This window comes from Rhinatrema bivittatum, chromosome 2, assembly GCF_901001135.1.
Source record: "Rhinatrema bivittatum chromosome 2, aRhiBiv1.1, whole genome shotgun sequence".
Lineage (NCBI taxonomy): Eukaryota > Metazoa > Chordata > Amphibia > Gymnophiona > Rhinatrematidae > Rhinatrema > Rhinatrema bivittatum.
The window spans coordinates 251,703,935-251,730,192 of NC_042616.1; the positions used below are offsets into that span (position 1 = coordinate 251,703,935).

A 26,258-nucleotide genomic window follows, 5' to 3' on the forward strand; every position below is an offset into this window, starting at 1 on the left:
ATACATTTCCCTGCAGGGAAAAGGGATGGTCCTGGGGGACAGGGTTAGGTTGAGCCCCCATAAGAATATGCAGGCATTTCATCTTGAAATCTCTCCATGGCTTTTACGCCATATAATATGTGCTTGCAAAGCACATTGGGAAAAGACTCCCCGCTGCCCTAGCGTGGGAGTTGAAAGCATCACAGGGAATTAAAAAAATTGCCTGCCCTGTTTTGGGAGGATTTACAGCCTATAACAGACGATTATTTACTAGTGTAGGACTCATTGACTTGACACTATGTAATTTTTAATTACAATTTCAAGGCTCAATTCACTCAAATTTATCAGCAAACATTGCCAATGTTGACACATAAAAATGATCACATTCTATACATTAGAGGCCCTTTTTACTTTTGGAAAGTTGCTTAAACTCCTTTACATGATATTTTAGATTGGGCTCTGATTGAAGTCATACAATACATTAGCAGCTCCATTACAACGTGCAGGACTCTTAACATCACTTTACTGATATGCAGTTGCTCTGCTGGCATTACCAACATCTGGAATTGGAACAGAGGAACAACAATTAGCATGCTCATGCTGTGTTTTCTTCACAAGGTAATGGCAAGAAGCCCAAAATGTTTGGAAATACATTCATCATTGCGCTGCTCCATTTAAATATGGTCAAAAACACCACCCCAATTCCATGGGAATCAATGGAAAAACAGGACATATAGAAGAAAAATAGAAATCTAATTTTCCTGGTATAAAAAAAACAAACCCCAATTACCTATTTTTACAGAAGTTACAGAGAAAAAGAATACAAGCGTCAGGGAACGCACATGTGTATGTAGAAAACCAAACACAAATGCTCATTCACAATGTGCACGTTTCCTTTTTTTCACTGTCTTATCCAAGGCTCAGAGCACCAAATAAGACCATTCCCTTTACAAAACTGCAACATTACACTAATCTGAGGCTTGGTTCTTCATTACACCCCTCCTAGAACAACATATATTCATATTTCATTAAGAAAGTGTCCTGTATCATAGAAACAGTTACATCTCTTCTGTCTCATGTATGGCATAGCCATATTAGGTGTACTGGATGATTGCAGGCAAGTATGGCATCCAGAAAGGAATGGAGAGATCTTCAGTTCACACTGGACTTACAGAGGACACTTGTATTTCATGTCACCAGTGGATTGGAGTTTTTACCATCTAAAAGGAATTGAAAACCTTCTTATTTAACCCAAGTTGAGAGAAGTTTTGTGGGAAACACTCTCCTTGTAAATGCTTTCTGGAGGCTTGTACTGCATTACTGCTATTGTTGTTTGTTTATTTTATTTTATTTAAAAATATTTATAACCTGCACTCTCCCAAAGGTTTAGGGCATAGTACAATAAAAACATCCATAAAGTAAAAAAAAGTAGAAAATGACAATTACGCACAAAACATCAAAAGCAGGAAGAACAGGCACTTGTTTCTTATATATACAAGGAAGAAAGAGACCAATCTAAAGTAATATACATCTAAAGATGGCAAAGGACAAACCCACTATTCGGGCAGATTGAACACACCTCCTCCCCTTTGTACATTATCTTTATGTCTAAATCTACCTCTTCTCTTTGCTGGATGTCTGTACTTTATTTATTTCTACATACCGTAGTAGCCCTTTAGGTTTTCCAACAGGAATCCATCCAGTGTAATTGAGCTGCCTGCCTATCTGCATTTTGGTCACTTCTATTTAATTTGTTTCTAATGTATAAAGCTAATCCTCCTCTTTCTCCCCCTGTTCCATATCTTCTAAAGAGAGTACACCCTGAAATGGTAACATCCCAAGTGTGATCTGCAGCGCATTAAGACTTTGTGATTTCAATCAGATCCATGTGCGATATGGTCCCCAAGTGAGTGATTTTCATGACAAGGCTAAGAGTATTTCCACCATGTGACTCTAAGATAATGCTCAACTATTACTGCCTTACTTCCCTTTTCTGTCTCTTTTCTTCCATTAAAAATTTCTTTTACTATCCTTCTATGCCTACTGGCTTTCTCTGAAATATCACTATTGCATGGTTGATTTGGGATTCTCGGTCGTTCAGCGGGGGTCCGGAACCCTCGCTGAACGACCTCCTGCAGTCGATCTCCTGCCGGCGCCATTTTCCGTACGGAAAATGATTCGCAGCAGGAAATCGCTCCCAGACCCCTGCTGGACCCCCAGGAACTTTTGGCCAGCTTGGGGGGGCCTCCTGACCCCCACAAGACTTGCCAAAAGTCCAGCGGGGGTCTGGAAAGACCTCCTGCAGTCGAATCGTGTTGGTCTATGGCCGCCGCCATTTTGCGGCGGCCATTTTGCAAAATGGCACCAGCTGAAGACAACACGATTCAATAGCAGGAGGCCGTTTCGGACCGCTGCCGTTCCGGACCGCCGCTGGATCCCCAGGTAATTTAAAGCATTTGGGGGGGGGGGGGGGTTCGGGAGGGTGGGGGATTTAATTTAAAGGGTCGGGGTGGGTTTTAGTGTGCCGGCTCACAATTTTAACGATTTTCACGATACTTTACCCACCCAAACGGCAACAATACGATTCCTTCCCCCTCCCAGACGAAATCGATCGTTAAGACGATCGAGGACACGATTCACATCTCTAGTTTTTACACATATATTCAGCCTCACTGACCTAGCTTGTTGTGTGGCTGAATATCCCTCTAAATCTACCCACTGAAAGTCTGAACAGGTAAATTTAGGCCTGCCATTTGCATGGCCGGGGTTACATTTACTAAATTTAGCTGGTTAGCACAGAATATCATGCTAAAAGTGGCTACATTTAAAAGGCCACCCTGGGAATGCCTGTGACCTGGTCTCTTTTACCCAGCGAAATTTGTGCAATTAACATCACAAGTTACACACATTTAGCTGGTGAGAGAGTCTACATTTTAAAATGGGTAGATTTAACCAGTTAAAACCTGATTTTAGCCAGGCAAATCTTTTGCATATCAACACCTCTGTGTCTATTTAACCCAGAAATACGGACCTGAGGGTTGGGTGTGTTTATCTCAATAAACATGACAGAGTCCTTAAATCGGGCCCTCATTCCACTAAAAGCTAGAAAATGAATGTAACCTAGAACCCTTGTTTATGGTGGTATATAGATCCAGTGGATGTTTGGAGGTAACCGTGAGTTCTGGGATAACCAGAACCACTGCTATAGTCAGACAAAGGGAGAGTGCTTTGCTGATGCTGCTGTGACTTTTGGAGGGTACAGTCAGGCTCTGGTAGAGACTTTGTACTAGAAGACTGGGGAGCTGCCATCTCTTTTTGTTGGAGACCTGCTGCACAGAAACCCAATATTGTAATGATTCTAAAGTGGTGCTGTAACCAGTTAACAAGCAAAGGGAGAAGACTCCTGTGGCTCCTACTAAGCTAACCACCTGTTGTATCCATGTTCCTAGAAGAGTTAAGTTTAAGGATGATAGTAGTTATATTTCTTCATGCTGGTAAAGGGAAGGGCAAGAGTGTAGCCCCATAACATCCAGTTATGGGATGGGGCAGATCCCTCAGTAACCATGCTTATTTGGGATAAGGAGGCAATCCTAGAATCTTGTATGCTTAGCTGGGATCCATAAATGGAATTAAATGACTGGATTAAACATAGCTGGCGAGCACTTACTGTCCCTAGATCAGATATTCCTATGATGTAGAGGCAGAGTTTAGTGCCAACTTTGATATTTAGAAATGTCACCTTTTATTGCATCTGAATGGAAGTGACTCAGCTAATTTGTACTTTTGTTTGTTACTGTTTCAGTCAATAAGTCCAAGTCCAATTCTATGATGATCTTGTTACCACAGAGACTTAACTCTTTTTTTGTATTTTTGTTTGAACTGTATCTACCCCAAGAGTAAATTGAGTTACCGGGGAAACAGCCAGCTAGTGCGAGGAATATCCGTTAATTGCATTGGTTAAAGCTGTTTTCTTACTTCACCAGAGATCCCTTTCATATAATTTTGAAGATAAAGTACAAATTTATGTCAGCATGTTAGGTATTAAACCCAGCCTAGGAGAATCAGAGTGACAGAAACAAGTGTTCAGAAAGAATATGCCCCCCCATTTCAGAGATCTACAGTATGTCTCGTTAGGAAAAGCAGAAAGTGCATGAAGGGAAATATTAAAGAAGAGTCAAAACAGAGTTAAGTGCAAAATACTCACAGCTTTATCTCTATCTTCAGGCAAGTCTGTGTAAGAGAGAGAAATAATGAGCATGTAGCTTGGATAAGTTAGCCTTGTTTGAGTGTGTGTTGATTGTAAGGAGAAAGGCTTGTGTCTGTGACTTTAGAGGGAGAAGGTGGTATGTGTACTTCAATCACTGGAAACAAACGGCCTTGATTATTGCAACTTTCTCTATATGTTGGCCTTCCCACATCCACAATATGTCCCTTGCAATTACTACAGAATGATACAGTACAGATCCTAACAGGCTCGCGTTCTAGAGATCACATCAGTTCTGCGCTCTCTTTATTGGCTTCCAGTCCATCAATGACTATAATATAAGATAGCAGTTATCATACTTAATTTATTAATGAACAAAAATGAACCATGAATCAGTGCAAACCTTCAAATCTACACCCCATTCTGATCCCTCCAATCTGCATACCAAAATCTGCTAGATATTCCTTCGCTGAGAGAAGCACATCTGGCAGAGATGCGACACAGTGCCTTTTCAATTGCTGGCCCAAAAATATGGCATGCCTTCGCTCTTAAAATCAGTACGGAAGACGGTCTATAAGAGCTAGGAGGCAGATAAAAAACATAGACCAGTCATCTATGTACTTGGAAATCATCATCTGTATGATTGTGTATCTTAGCTGTTTTATGATTTGTACATCGTATTATATTTTATAGCCCCTGATGCAGCCACTTCCATAGATGAAACTCGGTCAGAGTCGGGCATTTGGGATTATTGATGTTTATATTTTCATCTTATCTCCTGAATAAATTATTTCCAAGAACATAGACAACTGGTCTAAGTTTTTTATCTGCCTCCTGGCTCTTAAAATCAGGAACATACTGGATACAAATTTCTTCAAGAAGGAATAAAGAACCCACCTCTTTAAAGAAGCCTTTGAGTAGTCTAATTAAATTTGATATGTGGCACTAATGAATCACACTGGTTACTTGTATTTTGTTTTTAGTCTTTGATATTTATGTTTTAATCATTCTGTGTGTTTTGATGTAACACACCCCGAACCTTGGAGGATGCTGGTAAAAAAAACTGTAAAGTAAATAAATAAATAAACATTCATTCATTCATTCATTCACATGTTCCTCTTTCTCCTTTCATCTAGGGATATCAATCCCAATCCTGGCCCTACAAGGCAAATGTCATCCCTTCTGTGCACATCAAACTGTTGCACCTCCAATCTTATCCCTATTGCCTTCCTCCCTCCCTCTTCTCTCCTTTACTCATGTTCCCTGTGAAATATCTACTCTATTTCCAACAAGCTTACCTACATTCATGACCTCTTTATCTATCTCTCATCACTTCGTCTCCTTGCTTTGACAGAGACCTGGATTTCCCTGAGGACTCTGCTTCAGTTGTTGTTCTCTGCAATGGAAGTCATCGTTTCTCCCATACACCTCACGCAGCAGGCTATGGTGGTGGAGGGGTTGGACTGCTGCCTTTCTTACACTCAGTCCCACTCCTTTTCTTCCAATGAGGCCCATTCCATTCACCCATTCACCCTACTACGAGTGGCTGTCATTTATCGATCCCCTGATAAATCCCTCTCTTCCTTTCTCACCAAATTTGATTACTGACTTTTCTTCTCCTTGCACTATCTTCCCTTTTCTTTATTTTTGGAAACTTTAACCTCCACACCTATGATCCCTCTGATTCTTATGTCTCAAAACTCCTTTCCTTAACCTCATTTGATCTTTTACTCTGTTCCTCACCCCTGTGCACTAGCATGGCTACTGCCTTGACCTAGCCTTCTTCCAAATGCTGTCTCTCAGACTTTCCTACCTCAGGTCTTCCCCTCTCAGAGCATCATCTGATAACTTTCACACTAAACCATCCTCCTCCACAGACTCTTCCACTAAAATCTTTAGGAATCTCCAGGCTATTTACCCTTTCATCTTCTCTTCTGCTGTCTCATCTCTCCTCTAATATAATGTCTGAGTCAATTAATGAAGCAGTTTCTTCTTACACCACTATACTCTCCTCTGCTTTAGACACTCTTGCCCTTTCCTTTACCCATGATGTAAGGTGCAGTAAACCCCAGTATTTGTCTACCCTCAGAATTTGGTCTGTTTGTCCCTGGCTAAAATCCCATGTCCATTCTGACTTCATATATTTCAAATTCATGCTGACCGTCTTTCAATTTGCTATTGCACTTGCCAAGCAAGACTACAACATCCATTTGACAAAATCTCTTTCCTCCAAACATCACAATCTTTTTACCAGTTTCAATTACCTTCCCAAAATGCCTTCATCCCCCACCCCCTTTTCACTCTCAGCGTAGATTCTAGCTGACTACTTTCATGACAAGATTCTCAAAATGAGTCTTGATTTTTCAACCAGGTCACTTCTAACTCACTGTCTCTTACATCATTCCTCTCCTCTTCCTCTGGCCCCTTGCCACCTCTCTTTATTTCTGAAATCACAATGGAGGAAACTGCCCATCTTCCTTTCTCCTCCAGACTCACTGCTTCTTCTTGTGAACCCATTCTCACCCAACTTCTTAGCTTTTCTTCTTGTGCACTCATCCCTTCTATCTATCACATCCTCAATCTATCACTTTCCACTGCAATTGTTCCCACTGCCTTCAAACATGGTGTGATCACACCACTTCTCAAAAATTCTTACTGGATTCTATCTGCCTGCTAACAATGTCTTATCTCTGTTCTCCATTTTGCATCCAAACTACAAGAATGTGCTGTTTACCTCTGCTGTCTTGACTTTCTTTCATTTCAAGCTATTCTCGATTGATTCCAGTCTGGGTTTTGTCCGCTACATTTCACAGAAACAGCCCTTGCCAAGGTCTCCAATGACCTATTTATGGCTAAAACCAAAGGCCTTTACTCAATCCTTATCCTCCTTGACCTATCCACTTCTTTTGACACTGTTGATCACCACTTAATCCTTGATGCTCTGTCCTCACTTGGATTTTGAGACTCCATCCTCTCTTGGTTCTCTTCTTACCTCCCTCATCACATTTTTAGTGTGTTCTCTAATAGATCCTCTTCTACCACTATACCACTACCAATTGGCGTGCCTCAGGGCTCTGTTCTGGTCCGTCTTGTCTTGTCGCTCTATACTAATTGCTTTGATGCTCTGATCTCTTCCCATGGCTTTCAATACCATCTTTTTGCTCATGATTCTCAGATTTACCTCTCTATACCAGAAATTTCATCAAGAATTCAGTCTCAGTTCTCAGCATGCTTGTCTAATATTGCTGCCTGGATTTCTCACCGTCACCTTCAATTTAACATGGCTAAGACAGAATTCCTTATCATTCCCTCCAAACCTACTTCTCCTCTTCCCCCATTCTCTATTTCTGCACCGTATGCTTGGAATAAACTTCCTTACTCGGTGTCATGCTCCCTATCTGGCCTTATTCAATTCTAGTCTAATAACCCATCTTTTTGAGGCTGCTTTTAAATGTTTACCCATTTATCCTGCTTATAGTTTCATTGATTTATTTTCTTAATGAATGAACTTCCCAATTTGCCCTGTTTGTCTTAATTAGATTGTAAGCTCAATAAAGCAGGGAATGTCTCTTATGTATTTCTGCACAATACTGTGTTTATTGAGAAGTGCTATGGATGTGATAAGTAGTAGTAGCAGTAGCAGTAGTACTATTTAGACTTTTATATAGTGAACACTGGGTTTTTCAAGTCAAAGATCAGTCTAGAGAGGGGAGGAAATAAGAGACAGAGAGTGATAGATAGACATAAAGGAGCATATTCACTAAAAGTAATATCATTTTTAAACACATCAAAAGTGACAAAAATAGACTGGATGGTCTTTGCACAGATCAGCCGTATCCTACTCCTTTTAAAATGTGCATTGGGGGCTGAAGTATCAGTAGTTTCGTGTGGTCACACATGTTCCTTTAGTGGTAAATCTTAAAAGAGTCGATCACATTAAAAGGCCCTTATAAGCGAGTAAATGGGACGAGCATGAGCAATTCTTATTTTAAATTATGCGTGTATATACAAGTGAGTGAGCAACAGAGCAAGTGAAAAAAAGAGGCGGATTTGAGGTGGGTCAAGGCATTCTGGGGCGGGGCCAACACTTACATGCATAAAACCCAATTTTAAATCAGGTGACCACAGCGCGGATTGGGGTGTTACCTGTGCATATTTACTTCTGATCTTAATCAAGTGTAAGTCTAAAAAAAACTTGCTATAGGCAAAAACTGACTGCTTGAGGGGTTGGGTGAACGGGGGGGGGGGGGGGGGAGGGAGTTCAGGCTGAAGTACCAGAGGGGTCTTGAAGAGCTTGAGATAGATTGGGCAGGCTGGTTGACTACTTGCTCAAACTGATTATTTCCTTGCGTGCATGTTTTAAAATGTGCCCACTTGTGCGTGTAAAAGCCAAGAAGTCTTAAAGAAAGATACAAAAATTACATTTCATAGCATGACCTTTTAAAATTAGGAGCACACATACACATGTTAGGTGTATTTTAAATAGTACACACACACTTGTGTGGATGATTTAAAATTACAGCGTATGTTTTCTCGCACCCACATACAAACTTACATGGGTGCATGTGCGTTCATTTTAAAGTTACCATCCCTGTGAAAAAGGATTTTATTACAAAAAATTAAACACAAATATAAGTCCTTGCTTCAAGAACTTTACAATCTAGGCGGTACTAGATACAAGAGGAGAGGAGATATAGAGCCTGATTTATTTTTCCCATAGGCACAGAAAGGGAAAAAGCCTTAGTAAATCAGGGCTGAAGTGACTTACTTATGTAAGAAGGAGTGTCTGTGTGTTAAGTTCTGGTGTATTAGTGTGCCCTTGGGCCTCAGTCCGGCCCCAGACGCGTCCAGGACCAACCCGAGGGTTGACGGCGTGCTCCAGCATGGCTGACGGGCTGACCCTCTGCCAGCCCTGCAAGCTCCCAAGGCCAACAATAGGATGATGTTGGAAGTTGAATGGTCCTCCGACCATTCCGAGCCCTTTCGGACCTGCTGCGTGGAACAGCATGGAGCAGCAGGCCTGGCCTGAGGTTGAGGGCAGATGGAGGCATTGACACATAGACAGGACTATGATGGATGCGACGGCATCAGAGACGAAGACACTTGGGTTGATGCAACGGCATCAGAGACGAAGACACTTGGGTTGATGCAACGGCATCACAGACGAGACTTGGAACTTGACAACAGCTGGGAGGAAGGACACTGGCACTGTCTCTCAGGGCGCCCTACTCAGCCCACTTGCGAGACTGAGCCGCGGACCACCCTGTCCCACTACACGCCCTACACAGCCCTAAGAGGCTGGTCATGGACCACGAGGAGAGCGGGACAAGTGCTGGGAAGATCCAGGGAAGGAGGAACTCCAATGACTGAGCCGATGTCATCCGAAGCTTCACCTATGACTGGCGGGAACAGAGGCTCAGGAGCACAGGGACCAATCCCACCTGCAGGCCGCTCCATTCTCAGGCACAACATCATCCGAGAACCACAGTTCTACAGGAACAAAAGGCTCAGGAGCACCAGACGAAGATGCAGGGAAGAACATCCTGGAAGGCAGGCACATTAGGAGGTGGAAGATCATGACGGAACATCAGGACATGGTCAGGGACCTCAGGCAAGACATCAAGACACGAAGACGTGGTACGAAGGCAAATGAGATGAGGAGCTCCACGAAGAACAGAAGACCTTACAAGGCAGCGCAGTTCATAACACTGTGGGAGGGTGATTGGAATCCCAGTCTTCTCATTCACACTCTATTATATTAACCATGACATCATACATGCTTCCTAAAGATCCTCAAACAATTCACTTTACGATAGAATTTCTCCTAAGCCTATCAACTTCCCCAGTTGGAAGGACCACATTGGTTTGGAATAGCATACTGGAGGATTTGAAAATAAAAGGAGTAGGCAGGAAACAACTATAGTGGGTTCCCTAACGATTTATAGGAAATGTATTGGGAGGTCCTTTCCACAAGGCTGAAAGAGACATAATTTACTGACTGTTCAAACTGCCTGTTCATGACTGAATGTGACAGAGCAGCTTCGTCATTGTACATGAGGTAAGGGATTTCGTTTCCCTAATGAAGTTCATAATAGAAGACGTTTTCCACAATGCACTGTACAATATTTCAAAAGTACACATAGCAAGTAGCAATACTGAGATTACATCAATTAAACATTTCAGTGTTAAATTGCTATTTTTAAAATTCTTTAATCTGCTGCCCTGCAGGTCCCCTGAAACCATAAGAAATTTCCTTGTGTGACGGGGCCCCAAAATTGGGGTCATGACTGGAGATCTGGTATTTGGAGAGACTTTAAATGGGGCAAGCCTATGATGTCTCTACTGGGAGATTTAGAAGAGGTAAAATAGTATTGGACTGCAGTGCCAGTAAACTGCCATTAGATGGCATAAGAATCAGTGTTGACCTATGTTATATGCTGGTTAAAGGAAATGTTCCAGATACAATTGTTAAGGGGTTCTAATGTGGGGTTTCCTTTAAGAGAGCTAGAAAGATGATCTTATAGTCTAGGAGGGTATATAACCTGGGTCAAGTCTGGCAGGAGTGATAGTTGGTTGGAGACTAAGGAACCTCCTGCATGATGTAAACACTGAAGGGATCTAGCCTTCAGGCTGGTGTGCACAAGAACCTCTCCATGTAGAGTGGACCCTGTAAGGGAGAGGCCCAAGGTCTAAAGTGGGTGGTGTTTCCCTTCTCTTTCTGGAGGAAATGGTCAAGGAAGAGGAGACACTGGAGAAAAAAGATGTTTTCAAGACAAGGAATGCCTCCAAGGAGGACCAGAGTATGGAGGAGACTGGGAAAATACTAAACACTGCAGGAGAAATTGGACACAGGACCTGAGGGGAGAGGCACCTGGTGGTCCATGGAGTGCGAGTATCTCCATTAGAAGAACACCATGGATTGTGAATAGCAGAGGGGAAACTAATGTAAAATGTGTGGAGTGTGTTAGTGACCCTGAGGTGTAATTTATGGATGTGAGCTCCATGTTCCACTTGTGAATCAGTTGAAGGACTGAGTTGCACTTTAGGGATGTAGGACATATGTGCCTGCTAAAAATTGGTTTAAAGGATGTGAACTACGCATTCTTGTGGGGAGAAAGTTTTGTAGGAAGAGAAAGGGAAGAATGGAAGAAAGTGGAATTGTTCTGTTGGAGATGGTATCATAATTCTTGTGATACAGTTAAGTGATGTTGTAACCATATCTTGGGTGAGAATCCTGTTGAACTGAGTTATTTAGTAGTCTTTTTCTGCCCTTTACATCAGTGGTTCTCAACCAGTGGGGTTGCTGTGAATGAAAAGTGTACATTTTCATTTAGCCCCATGGCAGTCATGTGTTCAGTGTGTCACGCATATGAGAACTATCTATCACAGCAGTTACACATCAGTGTGTCACCAAGCTCACAGAGGTGTGTCGCCACACTTCCCAGTCCCCATCTGGCCCAGCTGTTCCCCCTGCCCCAGTGAAATGGCAACTCTTCCTCCACCTGGGTTTAAAATGCTGATAGCCCAGGGGAACGCAGCAGGAGAGTTGGAGTCAGTGACACCAGCATGGTCTCTTCTTCCCACTCCCCCGCCCCCCTCCCCCCTTTGGCCTGGAAGAGGAAATGGAGTGCAGCAGTTGCGAGTGCGGGAAGAAGAGACCATACTAGGTAAAGTGTGTGCAGCATCGGCCCAAAGAAGAGCAGTGTGGCCCACAGCAAAAAGAGGAGCATTGTCAGTCCCATGGCCAGTGGGACTCCTTTCTCGAGGCCGCGAGGTTGGAAGAGGAAGAGGCTGTTGCTGCCACTAGTTTGGTGGAGAGAATGAGTGAGCGAGCACATGTGTTTGAGATTGTGTGTGTGTGTGCCAGTGAGTGATTGAGAGCTTGTATGTGTAAGTGTGTGATTAAGAGCCTGTTTGTGTGATTAAGAGCCCGTTTTTTTTAATAAGAGCCTGTATATGTGATTGAGAGCCTGTGTGTGTAAGAGAGACAGTATGGGCCGGATTTTGAAAGCCTATTTTAAAAATTCCCGGCAACACGCAGAAAGCCTCATTGCTGCTGTGTCAAAGGATCACGTGCCGGCAGGCGCAAAAGGTAAGATAATAATTTGGGGGGGGGGGAGGGGTTAGAGTAGGGCTAGGATGGGGAAAGGTTAGGGGAAGGGGTGGGAAGGTTAGGTTAGGGGGAAGGGAACGGGAAAGGCAGCTCAGCTTGGCGCGTGCAAGATGCACAATTGTGCATCCTCTTGCATGCGCTGACCCCTGATTTTATAACTTGCGCGTGCCTGTGCACGCAAGTTATAAAATCGGGTGTACGTGTGTGCTGGATAGCGCGTGCACATGTACGCTGCGCGCGATCCTTTTAAAATCTACCCCTATGTGTGTAATTGTGTGATTGAGAGCCTATGTGAGAGAGAGAGAGCCTATGTATATGTGTGAATTGAAAGCCTGTGTATAAGTAAAAAAGAGAAAGCATTGTGTGATTGAGAGAGACTGGTCAGAGAGAAGATGTGTGTATGTGTGAGAAAGACTGACAGGGAGGTGATTGGTGTGTGTGTGTGTGTGTGTGTGTGTGAGAGAGAGAGAGACTGGTCGGGGAGATGATTGTTGTGTGAGAGACAGAAACTGGTCCTGAGGGTGTGACTGGTGTGTGTGTATGTGTGTGAGTGTGATAGAGAGAGAGAGAGAGAGAGAGAGAGAGAGAGACAGACTGGTTGTGGTCCCTAAGGAAGAAGACCAAGAGGACAGCTTCAGCAGCTACTGTTGCTTCTGGTGCGGTCTGAAGAGAAAGGAATAGGAGAACTCCTGAAGAGGGTAAGTAAAGGTGGCTTTTTAAGTTCATTTTTTCTTGATTGGCTGCCATTTTAATTATTGGGTATTATGTAATGTGTATGCTGTTTTGAAATATTTTATTGGATTGTGGAGAATTTTTTTATTATTTTAAAGAGTTTTTAATTGTTAGATGTTATTCTGTTCATCACCTGTTTTGAAAGATTTATTCATATAGTTTTACAATTATTTCTGTGTTGGAATCTATAACAGTTTGGCTTTTTCTGTTTTCCTAATGGGAGATGTATTGGTATTTAGGGCCTGGTTTAATATTTATAGTGTTGCCTTTTTATAGCTTTGGTCTTGCTTCGGTTATTTACACTTTCGGATAATAGAAAGACTAGGGGGTACTCCATGAAGTTAGCATGGGGAACATTTAAAACTAATCAGAGAAAGTTCTTTTTTACTCAACGCACAATTGAACTCTGGAATTTGTTGCCAGAGGATGTGGTTAGTGCACTACAATTATTTTTTCCTTTCAGGGGGAGGGTGGAAAGAGGGGTGGGGTGGGGCCTGGGACCATTTTTTTAAATCAGGGGGTCAGTATCAAATGGGGGATCTACACTATAGGGGGGGCCATATGTATCAATTTGGGTAGGGTGAGGGGGTCAAGACTATTGGAAGGGTTGTTAGTGTTAGTTGGAAGGTGGGGGGTGGGGGTCCAGATCCTTTATTTTATTGGTACCATTTGGGAGAGTGTGGGGACTGAGACACTCACTCCTTTTATTGGACTTGGGGGAGAGGAAGGGGGAAAGGGGCTGGGATGCTATTTTTAAAGTGTTAAGCTCTGCGGGGGCACGGGTCAGCACTGACCGTCACGCAACCTCTCTGCTGTGACTTTTATTTTTTAGGCCAGCGGCCCTTTAAGGCGATGGAGGTCTTGTGAGGTTGGGGGCCCCCATCACATTAAAGGGCCACTTGCCGCATTCATTAGTGCTGCGGTGTTTGGCCGCAAGATAAAAGAATGCGCCGTACAGCCACAATGCTTTTTGGGGGGGAGGGGCCTCTCTATAATGGCAACACCTCCTGTGACAGTGGGACCCCTCCTGCGATAAAATATCGTGGCTTAGTGCATCCAGGGGTAAGTTAGCCAATTAGGTTTTTTTTTTTTAAATTTCCCCCTAAATCTCATGACTGAGCAAACATAGTAACATAGAAGAAGAAATTTAAATTTTATTTATTTACTGGAATCCAAATCCTTGGAAAAGTGCATGACCTGAAAAAGGAAACCGAAAGATTTCAGAAAGAATCACAAAGAACTATGTATCGATGATAAATGGCTAATGCACATATTACAACAATAAGAATTAAGAAGCTCCTTATAAGGAAGGTTTCTCAGACCTTGTTATCTTATGCTACTGAAACTTACTGCATTTGTTTCTCTGCCTTTTCTTACAAGTCAGTTAAATGTTTTACAATGCAATCAGCAATAACATCAGATAAGTTTTTTTTCTAATACGTACTGTTTGTTTTCCCCTAAATTAATCCTTGCATTAGGAATTATTTTAGGGGACAACAAACAGTAAGTATTAGAAAAAAAAACCGTATCTGATGTTATTGCTGATTGCACTGTAAAACATTTAACTGACTTGTAAGAAAACGCAGAGAAATAAATTCATGCAGTATATTTCAGTAGTATGAGATAATAAGGTCTGAGAAACCCTTCTTTTGAGGAGTCCTTAATTTTTATCATTTTAATATTTGTGTTAACCATGCATCATTGTTATTAAGGGTGCACGGGATAAAAATTTTGTTTCATTTTTTAATTTTGTTATTGGGGTGTTTTTTTTCATGAATTTCATTTTATTTGATGTGTATTTCATTTTCTTTTGCATACAAAACCAAATAAATATTTTTTTAAAACATCCCTAAAATGCATTAAATAAAGAAACAGGGCTGCCCGTTCCCACCACCTATCCCTCCCACCCAGAAAAATGCCAGATCCAGAGTCCTCCCTGACCCCCACTTACATGGTCTGGGTAGGATCTGCTGACAAGGCCTAGGCTGAGGCCTCAAGCATCTCCTTAAGCATATGGCTCGACGGGTCTCTTCCTTTCGGCGTGGGGCCCACACTCCTCCTCCTTCTGGGTTGTGCAGCCCCAATAGATCTCCCTTCAGCTGAACGCCCAGTGACTTACTTTTCCAGGGTTTGCGTCTGCAGCAGGACCCGGAGTTTTCTGATGTTGGCCCGGAGACTTGGCAATTCCTTTAGAATTCTGGAGTCTCCAGGCCGGAGAGTTCCCAGGTATGGTGAGGGGTAAGCCAAAGAGTAATTGGGGTCTATGGAATTGAACTGGGAAGATAAAACAGGCTTAATGGATCTTATGTTCTTATGTTCATGTTGATGATAGGCTCCACACCACTATGGAGCAGGGAGGGTTGCATAAGCTCAAGAATCTTACGTGGCATATCTGTACTGAGAGAGCTGAAAACTGTGAGGCAACAGTAATTGAAAAATAATATATGACTGGATTACTGCCTTAGGCATTAGTTACGTTGATGGCTGAGTGGTGTAAGGTGATGAACTTAACTGTTTCATCTTCTCTGTGTTTTGTCTTCTGGTCTCCTGATGGAGTCATTGGTTTGAATCCCATGTCTGACACGCTCGTCCTTGAATTTGAAACCTTAATTCTTCTATCGGCTTTACTCTCTAATCGCAAAAAATATAATTTTTCTGACCTTCCAAGTCCCAACATTATGAAAAAATCCCTTCCGTGTTGCTCCTATCCAAACATAAGAAGTGGCAATCACCAAGATTGCCTGCTTACAAGTTCTTATCGGACCTGTACTCAAGAACCTGCTCCATAGCTTTTTATTTTTTAAACAACCAGAGGAATAGCCCATCCCTGGATACTAGCAGGCCCAACCCCTTAAGGTAGAAATACTCCTACAGAGAAATTTCAAAGGAAAATTCCAGCTTGAAACTGCTGAAATGGAGCTCGTCAAAAAATGTAACACCACCACCCCGACCTCGTGACTCACCACAACTATCAGTGAACTTAACAATTAGCAGTTCATGCTGTTTTTTCATACTTACTTTAGTTGTCAGTAGGCTATTGTATAAGGCTATTAACACTCTGTCCACATCATTTCCTGCCTAATCAAATGCCTTCTCTCTGTTCCATATATATTTTATCCATCTCATTCAAAAGGGTATTCACTTTGCAGTAGCGCTGTATATCAGTGTGTAGCCATGACTCTTCGATGGTCTCTTCTGCTGTTGAAAACATAAGGAGGGCTAACAGAATGAATCAACATAAACTGTGAAACCTGGATCAACAGTGAGGGAAGCAGAGATCGCAAGCAGGTGAATTCCCAGAGGTGAGTGTCTCTGAAATGTTATTTCTAGAAACCTTATTTCTTTTGCTATTATGTCAGCCATATTAGCTTTCTAGCACGCTAAGAATCACCGTGATTAAATAGGCCCTTGAGCAGCACAGCAATGATATCAAGGCGTACACTTTTATTGTCCTGTGCTGTAAAGATGGAGGCTTTGTTACAATTAAGTCCCATTGCTTACATCATACTTCAACCTGAAGGAGAGAGAGGAAGCCAGAGATGGAGAGCAGGATTCTTTGAGCTCTAATCTCTGAAAGGTACGTACTTGGCCTAAATGGTTACTATGGTTAGCCAGAAACAAAGCAAAATGCCTGTTGATGATGGGCTCCACACCACTATGGATCAGGGAGCATTGCATAAGCTCAAGAATCTTATGCGGCATATCTGTACTGAGAGAGCAGAAAACTATGAGGCAACAGTAATTGAAAAATAATATATAAATGGATTTCTGTTTTTGGTATCAGTTACCTTGATGGCTGAGTGGTCTAAGGTGTTGAATTTAAGTGTTTTTTCTTCTCTGTGCTTTGTCATCTGGTCTTCTGATGGAGTCGGTTTAAATCCCACTTCTGACATGCTCGTCCTTGAATTTGATACCTTAATTCTTCAATCGGCTTTACTCTCTAATTGAAAAAATATAATTTTTCCAAGCCAAAGACTGTCCCTTCCAAATACCAACATTATGAAAAATTCCCTTCCGTGTTGCCCCGATTCAAACCTAAGAAGTGCTGCGCCACCCCCCCCCCCCCCATTTTAACTGTCACACCCCCACCTCCGGGTCTTTACCCCCCTCCCCTGGAACCCATGACCAGTGCAAGAGTATTAGGTGCCCTAAGTGAGCCTCATACCTTTGCATCGCACACCCACGCTTTCCCCATACACAGTTAAAAATATGTATTCATAATAACAGATTTTACATGAAAAAGAATATTCAAAGTACAGTCTTCTGAGATAAAAAAAATCACAACATGTATATTATATTTACATGCACTGTTATGGTGCGAACCAGAAAACCCTAAAAAAAAAAAAAGGACACTTAGAACCCATATGGCATTAGGACTACTGTAACACCTGTTGGATGTGGGCTTGACCCTCAGAAAGCTATGAATAAATTACAATTAAAATATAATACCAAAACAGCACTGACAGCACTTAAAAAGTAAGAACCCTATCAATGAGAAGGCAGCACTGCAAACATTACACAAGGCCCTAAAACACCGATACACCTCCTATTAGGAAAACAGAATAAATCAAGCTGCTATAGACTCCTACATGTTAGCAGAATATCTTTCCTTGGTCAAACATGCAGAACACAGGCAGCCCCTCACCAAATATATAAGAAAGAAACCATAAAGTATAAATAGAAACATGCTGGCCCCTCCCTCTGGAACTCCCTTCCCACTGATCTCCGTCTAGAACCATCCTTACACAATTTTAAAAAAGGCATCAAGACATGGCTTTTCAAATAGGCCTACCCAGATACTAACCAAACCTAGACAAGGCCCACCCTGCCCCGCAGAACTCGCCTTACCTACAGTACCTGAATGTAAACCGGTGTGATATCTCAATTGAGATCGAATGTCGGTATATAAAAATAATAAATAAATAAATTTATGTATATAGCTAGCCCAGTTACTTTATATACTCTCCCAATGATGTAAATATAGTAAGTTTCTATAGCTTTTTTGGTTCCTCTCCACTCTCTCCTCTTTACTTCGTTTCAGTTCTCTACTCTTAGTTGCTCTCGTTCCCAGCCCTTCTCTTCTCCCTGTTTCTTGCCTGCTCCCATCGCCCCCCCCCCTGTTAAATGTAATTTTCCTTTCTTTGAGTTAATTGTAAACCGGCGTGATGTGTTCTACAAATGTCGGTATATTAAAAGTTCATAAATAAAATAAATAATAATAAATAAATGCAGGCAAAAACTGAATTGGAAACCACAAGTCAAACTCTGTATGTAGTGCAACAATGGTAAACAGAACCATCACCAATCTTCAGCCATTAAACAATAAAATCAAGAAGAATAATAAATACAAAAAACATAATAATATAAAGATAATAATAAAATGAATTTTTCCAAACAACTAATTAAAAACTCATATAAAATTTGTTTTAAATTGCCGAAATATCAATAAAATATTTCAAAACAGCAGACACATCAAATAATATCCAAAAATTAAAACTAATAAATAATAAGGATAAGGATTTCTGTTCTCCATACCTGGGAATTTTCTATTTCCAGTCACCCTGGGATTGTTGTTGATTAGTGAGAGAGGGATGTACAAGCTTTCTCTTCCCTCTCTCATAGATATAGATATATATACCTATAGTATATTCACACACACAAACATACAAATATATGTTCTCTCTCATGCACATGCTGCCTCTTACATACACAATACACACACACACACACACGCACACACACACATGATCTCTCTCTCGCATCTACATGCTCAGACACATATATTTGCTCTCACACATGCTCCCTCTATCACATACAAATGCTCAGACACACATGCATGCTCAGACACACACATACAGCCTCTCTCTCACACAGCACATGCATGCTGACACACACATGATCCCTTACATGCATTCCAATGATTGCTTACTTCTGAAGAGAGCATTTTATCTGTAATCAATTCTTATTTTAGTCACATGGACGGCATCACAACCAGTAAAGAATGCAGCCTGGCACAGTGAAACGTTTTAGTTTGATGAATGCAGGAGTCCGTGCACTTGACAAGAACTATGCGTGATCCCCTGCTGCTGGAAAAGATAACTACATGTAATGCAGAAAATAAAGAGCAAAACCCAAGTTGCAACTGGGGAAGAGAGGAAGGAAAGGGTGTACATAAAGCCCATGCGGGAAATACTAACTAGAGGAAGTTACTGCAAGGAAACTGCAAAAGAGAGAACACTGACGCTTCACCTCCTCCCTTTTGGAAGTGACATCTTGCAGCTGGTGAAGCCACCTTCACACAAACACCCCCACCGAGCTAGGAAAATTCACCAAGGGCCCCACCACGGAATTTGCCTCAAGCCTGGAATGACTGAGCACACTTCTTGCAGGCTCGCGCTTCTTCTGCTGTAAGAAAGCACCTGTGACGTCAGGAAGCAGGTTGAGAGCACAGGCAGCCCCACAGCTCCTTCCTCTCAGCCACATGGCAGGTTGGGAACCACCACACGGCAGCTGTCTTTTCGGTTCTTGGCCTCCTGGTGGGGTCCGCATTGGGGCTGACTATGGTCCCCAGGTCGCCGCCCCCTTCAGGCCACCACTCTGTTCATGTGCACAGCTTGCACAGTGGATTGCGCCGGCCCTGATAACACCATCCTCAATTCCCACAAGAACAACAGGGTCTTGGTGGCCTGAACATAACACCTCTCGCCCCCCTCCTCCTTGCAATAGTTTGCTCCTCCCAGCCCAGCATCAATGCCCAGCACCATCACTTTGTTCAACCTTGGGCCCAGTACTTTGCCCAGCACCAGTATCCCTTGAGTCCCTCTTTTTTTTCCCTGTGCACAACAGCTAGTCAGACAACCAGCCTCCAAACCCAACCTCCATCCCAAAACCATCCCCTCTCTCAGACAGCCATCAGCCTTAGACCTCCCCTAGCCAGTCACAAGCTTCCAGTCTCAGATGCCCCTCCAGTGGCCACCGTTCAGCCTTGGATGCCCCTTTAGCCTTGGATGTCTCCCTAGTCAGCCACCAGCCAGACTCTCCCTCACCACAGGAGGCCTTCAGCCTTGGACACTCCTTCCTGTCTCAGACATATGCCCAGGAAGTCTCAATCCATGGATCTCCCCCAATCAGCCACCAACAGTCAGCCTCAAGACACCCTAGCAAGCCTTGGACCCACACCAGAGGCAGCCTCCAGTCTTTGAATTCCTCCAGCCCCAGGAAACCCCTCCTCCCGTCTCAGCCATCCATTCAGTCTCCTTCCTTCCTCCTGAAATAAGCTAATCCCTTACCCTACAGTAGTGCAGTCTCTGCGCACGGTTCCAGATGTAGTGCTGCTGCTGCTACTGTCATTAGCACTGGCACTTTGTTGTTGCTCTCTTCTTTCTTGTGCTGGTCTTGTAAGATATACTGATCAGTGTAAAAATTCAGGAACCTGAGTGGCTTTCTATGAGTCTGAGCCATGCATGCTGGCACTACAACTTCTGGGATGGAACTGTTCAAAATTTGGTTGTGCCAGGGCCAGGACTCACACAGCCCACCCCGTTCTGATTTCTATGATATTTCTGTGATACAACAAGTAGCCACAGAGGCATTCACGGAGCGGGATGCCAGTGGTTGGTGTTCCACCTTCACGGAGCGGAAGGATGGAGGGCTGCCATCTCCAAAAAAAAACAAAAAACAGGGGTGGGTAAGAGTATGGGGCAGGGGTGTGGCCTGCTTGTTGCAGCGGTTGCTACCCCTAATTGAGCTGGACGTTCACTTGGATGCAGATCCGGCGCTGCTCTCTACATTGGTGGTGGGGTGGAGGGGAATTAGGGCTGGAGGGTACTGGAAGCCAATAGTAATGGGTGGGTGATAGAAAAAGATTAAAAAAAAAGGATAAAGTGCGTAGCTTGCTGGGCAGACTGGATGGGCCATTCGGTCTTCTTCTGCCGTCATTTCTATGTTTCTATGTTTCTATGTTACTGCTTACTCCCTTTTTATTTAGACAATTATCTTGATTTCATGTTTGTTAGATGTTCACTCTGTAATCATCACCTTGTCAGTGACTTAAGACCGTCAGTGATGCATGGTCAGATTTTGTTTTTGGAAATAGACACATTTTCTCACCAAGGAGCTTCTAATTAATTCAGTTGATGCTGTGACTTAATATTTTCCTCTCTGCCCACTTTCTTTAATTTACTGCTGTTTATGACAGTTTGTATGTCTCTCACCTCTTTCAAGCATTTTACTAAAAATAAGCAGAGGATTTAAGTTCCTGCGTTTCTGCTTCAGTAATAATTTAACTTTTTCTATCTCTTACCTTTATAGGAAATTAATCTTTCATGTTAAATCAAGTTCACACACATTCCCCTGCCAAACACATCTCAAAAATCCATTAAAATTCCCCAAAATATTGTGAGTGAATTGTGTTTCACACTTAACTGTATGGTCTCTCTGTATTTGACCAACAGTTCCTTTCAACAAGGTCAAATTTTAGCACTCTGGAAAGAGTGGGTGTCACACAGGTCCTGCCTTATCAACCCTTTAACTGTCTCTCATCTGATGTAACAACTGTATATAACTCTTAATCCCTGAGCTGCTCCGGCTAGCAATTTTCTCCCATGCTTAACTCTTAATCTTTGGGGGATTCTTTATATGGAGGAAAGCTCTTGCTTGTGGCCCGGACCATGGTGTCTAACTACACCCTAAAGACACTGAAATCAAGAGCGTAGTTGCATCCCATGGGGTGAGATGCTGGGAAAAATCAACAGGACCAGGCTTGGGTGTTAAAGGAAAGTTTACTGATTTGATAATAATTAAATGAAAGTTCATTTGTCCATAAATAGTGAAATTACATCTGACTGTGATACATGAATGATTTCGTCTGTAGGCAGGTGTTCTTTGTTTAGGCATCTGGGTGGAGCTCCCTTGGTGATTTTTCTTGTGCAAAGTTCATCCAGCAGCTAACCCAGGGATCCTATTTGGGGGATCCCCACTTCACAGGAAAAATCCTACCTTGCCCCATCTCCTTCCTGGACACCCATGGGTGGAGATCTGGTTGGGATCTTTAGATCTTGTTCTTTCATTCTTAGTTGATATCTCTAGCGACTTCTCTTGGGGAGAAGTCAGAATGGGATCAGGCTACCTAAGCACTGCAATCTCTGTGGGGAGGGGGGGATCCAAAACCTTCCTTCACTGAGTCGAAAGGATTCTTCTAAATATAAACTCTGGATGCATCTTCAGCCTTCACTATCTATCGCAGCAGGATCTCTCACTGGTGCTTGTCCACCTAGGGTTTAGAGTGGACTCACAGGTCTTTGGTCCTCTGGTTAAGATCCCTTTTGCTCCAAAAGGGAATCAGGCATAAAAATCTATCTCTTCTGTAAATTTTGGAAGAAGGACCCTCTGGTAGGGAGTGCATGGTGAGGTATAACTTCTAACTGAAACTTCTTTTGGGTGAAGCTGGGAGGCCTCACCAGAGTGTAAAACTTATACATCCTTACTGTTTCAAGGCTTCCTAAAAATGATCTCCCAAGACTTATAAAATGGCCGGGTTAAATAGAAATTGAGCCACCAATCCAGATTCTCCAGGTTGAGAGGGGCTGTGAGGGCTGGAAGGCTCCTTGATAGTGTGTTCTACACAGGGACAGTGACATCTGGTGGCCAACCCACGGTGGTGCCACATGTAAAACTGGCATCTCACTTTGGATTATTCCACCCAGCGATGTCATGAAAATAGTCTCTATTTTAAAGCTCCCTAAAATCCCTGTATGGATTTCTATAAACTAGAGGGGAAAGAAATGATAATTTTAATTTCAGTTTCTAACAATGGTAAACTGAAGGGATGTATAGTATCATAATTTAAAACTAACAAGCTTAATTTTCTAACAACTAGAAAAACAATTGAAGACCAGTAATACATATATAAAACAAAAACTAAAACTTACTAATAATTGGTAAAAATACAAAAACAGTAACAGATATATAAAAAATAAAGAAATAGTTAAAACTAAACAACCAACTAAAAACAAAAGTAAGTTATGGTCACAGTTGAGGAATGCTAGGATATAACCAGCAGAAAAAAGTAGGTTAAAATGTCTTTGTATGGAATCATTGGTGAGACTGCCTTTAGAATATTGTGCCCAGTTTTTGGAGACCCTGTCTCCAAAAGGATACATGGATGGGTTGGAGGCAGTTCAGAGAGAGGCTACCAAAATGGGGTAGAGCCAACATCCAAAATCATATCAGATAAGTCTTGAGAATCTAAACAGGCAGAATGCCCCATTGGTATTCTTACTGAGGATCATGGCTTAGTGGCAAAGTCATGCTGTGTAGTGTAGAGGAATATGCTATCTGTGCCACAACATCCCCATGGGAGATTACTGCTACTTTGCAACAATGGGGCCTTATCACATTATATTCCCCTTCATGGGCATCTGCTAAAAAAATAAAAAGGCAGCATTTCAGACACTGACCACAGAGAGAAAGAAAAAGAGGGAGAGAGAGCGCGCGCGAGAGAGAGAGACTTTCAACACAGGGTAGGCTTTGGGGGGGGGGGGGGGGGAGGTTGGTTTTACATGCACAGTCAGAGGATTAACTGTTAATTTGATATGACTGATGACTTTCTATTTGAATCAAAGAAAAGTACCAACAAAAGGTGTTGATTTGTACAATGCGTTCTTTCTCTCTCAAGTATTCCTCTGGCCCAAAATCTCCAGACTTGCGCCTTCACTCATATGCATATGAGGTTGTTTTTGTGCGAGCAATGCTCTTAAAATCTGCCTGTGAGATCACAAATTTTTGCTTATATTTTATTATATCCCTTAAAGACTTTATAAAATACAAATGTATGATACTGGAAAGTGTTAAAGATCTAGTAATGGGAATGGAAGTTTTAAGCATGATGCAAAATTGCAAATACCTGAAAGGTCATGGGAATAAAGTGCTATACTTTCTTAGAAGGATAAAAACTAAACTTCTAATGAGATGACTTTTTGCTTTCTGCTTATATATTCAGAGAAATCATGTAGTAAATGCCAATAAGAACTGTTGAAAGGAGTGTAATGCCATATTGGAAAAGCTGTGCTGTCATCTTCCTTAGAACAATGGGTTGCTGATATATAATGCTCTCCTTCCATGAGAACAGGCTGCATACAGTACCAAAGAAAAACTAAAATCTTGTTGATTAATGACACACAATCTGAATACAGAGTTGCCATCTTTGTGTAAGCCCTGAGCTAATTGTACCTGGGTAGTGGTACCAGAGGCCAGATCTCAAATTGCAGTTTAAGATGGTAAACTTCCCTTATTGTTAACGTGTCATCATCTTCATGGATTCCCTGAGCTGGGGAAAGATTACTTTCAAGGGCCTTTGCATTGCAAACACTAAAGTCTCAGTTCCAATTTTTTGTAAACAGCACAGATGAGTGCTCAAGTCACTTTGCAGTAAAATGCACACTGAAGGCTGATTTTGGTTTCCAACTTTACTTTTAGAGAGATATTGTGAAATAATGAAACTATTCTTTACAGCAATATAGTGCACTCCTCGATGGTACAAATGCTTTACTTAAATTTGTGACTTCTCACAGTCTTGCTTAGGTTTGAGATGTTGAAGCCAATTGATTCCGTTTTTAATCTGATGTTTCTCCCATCCCATTGGCATATGGCAAGTGTTACGTCCGCAGCTCACCGCGAACCGCGTGATAAACCTCCTCCCGGCACATTCGCGGTAAGATGCCGCCATCAGCTTCAGTGAGGCAGGATGCTGCCAGTGCCTCTAGCGTGCGCTTGCAGCAACATTTCAACATTTAAAGGGCCTGTGGTAGGAAATCCCTTGTGGCGTCCTGTATTAATGTTATCTTCCTCATAAGGCTGCCCCAGACGCCCTCCTTCACCTCAGCAGCAGGTCAGGCTACTTAGTAGTGTGTATTGCCTGCCTGATGCTGCCTTCATCCACCCAACCTGATCCCGCCTCCTCTGCCCGGCCTGATCCAGTTCCTGTTCTGCCTTCCATGCACCTAGCCCCTCGGACTGATCTCTGGTATATTGACCCCCTGCTTTGTCCCTTCTCTTGCCTGATTGCCGCCTGTCTCTGACCTCTGCTTGGATTATCATCTTGTCTGCTAGCCGCCTGCCTCCAACCTCTGCTTGGACCCTTGTCTCGACTGTTAGCTGCTTGCCTTGATCGTAGCCTGGCCCTGGATTCTGCTACTTTGCCTACCCCCAGAGACCTTTGCCTAAGTCCTGGCACCCAAAGGCTCAACCCAAGGGGATCTTGGGCTGGTACAGGTGAAGCCTCACTTTGGTTTCTGCCATGCCTAGGTCCGCCTGCTGGTGGTGAGAACCTGCAGGGCCCCTCCCCTCAGATAGAGCCAATCTCACCCCAGTGCCAAAGTCCACAGACGCAACAGGTAATGCTTTCGGGCCAATCCTGTATCGTGCGGTAGGAAGAGCTGCGTTAGTGCCTACGGCACCCGCGGTTACCGCCCGCACAGAGCAGCTCACCTACCGCGCGATCCTGAAGCCTAATTATATGTAAATGTAAGCCGCGTCCGAAAAGCCTTAGTCCCGCGCAACCCAGGATACTGGATAGAGCGCCTATACAGGATCCTGGGTGCGCGGGCCTAAGGCTTCACGCCACGCTGGTATCTGTCATTTCAAATGTCATTTGAAATGACAGATACCAGGAAGCAACGGCGGCGACAGCGCAGAAGCAACGGCGAAAGGACTTTTCAGTGTCCCCCCTCCTCTCGGAGCAGGGCGCGAAAAGCTGCCTTGCTCCGGGAGGAAGGGGGACACTGACAGCGACGAAGCTTTCCCCCAGCCCGGACACCGGCGAAGCCAGAAGACAGCGGCGGAGAAACGGCGAAACGACTGTCAGTGTCCCCCCTCCTCTCGGAGCAGGGCGCGAAAAGCTGCCTTGCTCCGGGAGGAAGGGGGACACTGACAGCGACGAAGCTTTCCCCCAGCCCGGACACCGGCGAAGCCAGAAGACAGCGGCGGAGAAACGGCGAAACGACTGTCAATGTCCCCCCTCCTCTCGGAGCAGGGCGGAAAAGCCGCCTTGCTCCGGGAGGAGGGGGGACACTGACAGCGGCAAAACTTTCCCCCAGCCCGGACACCGGCAAAACTTACAATTTTGCAGCCATGAGCCACGAGCAGGAACGCGAAGATCTGGCTCCGATAGCTCCTCCCGACAAGATGGCCGCCTGCACGGGGAAAGAGTACAATTGGCCGCTCAAGACGTGA

The 26,258-nt window shown here is 43.2% G+C and overlaps 1 long non-coding RNA gene across 1 annotated transcript; it reads right to left on the bottom strand.

The window, feature by feature from the left end:
• LOC115086094 lies at positions 1-26,192 on the bottom strand. The gene is made up of 5 exons (XR_003855070.1): positions 26,145-26,192; positions 16,817-16,968; positions 16,047-16,226; positions 4,184-4,209; positions 1-539 (listed from the first exon to the last, which is right to left on the bottom strand). It is a non-coding gene; the product is annotated as an uncharacterized LOC115086094 (long non-coding RNA).
• Between the last annotated feature and the right edge of the window lie 66 nt (positions 26,193-26,258).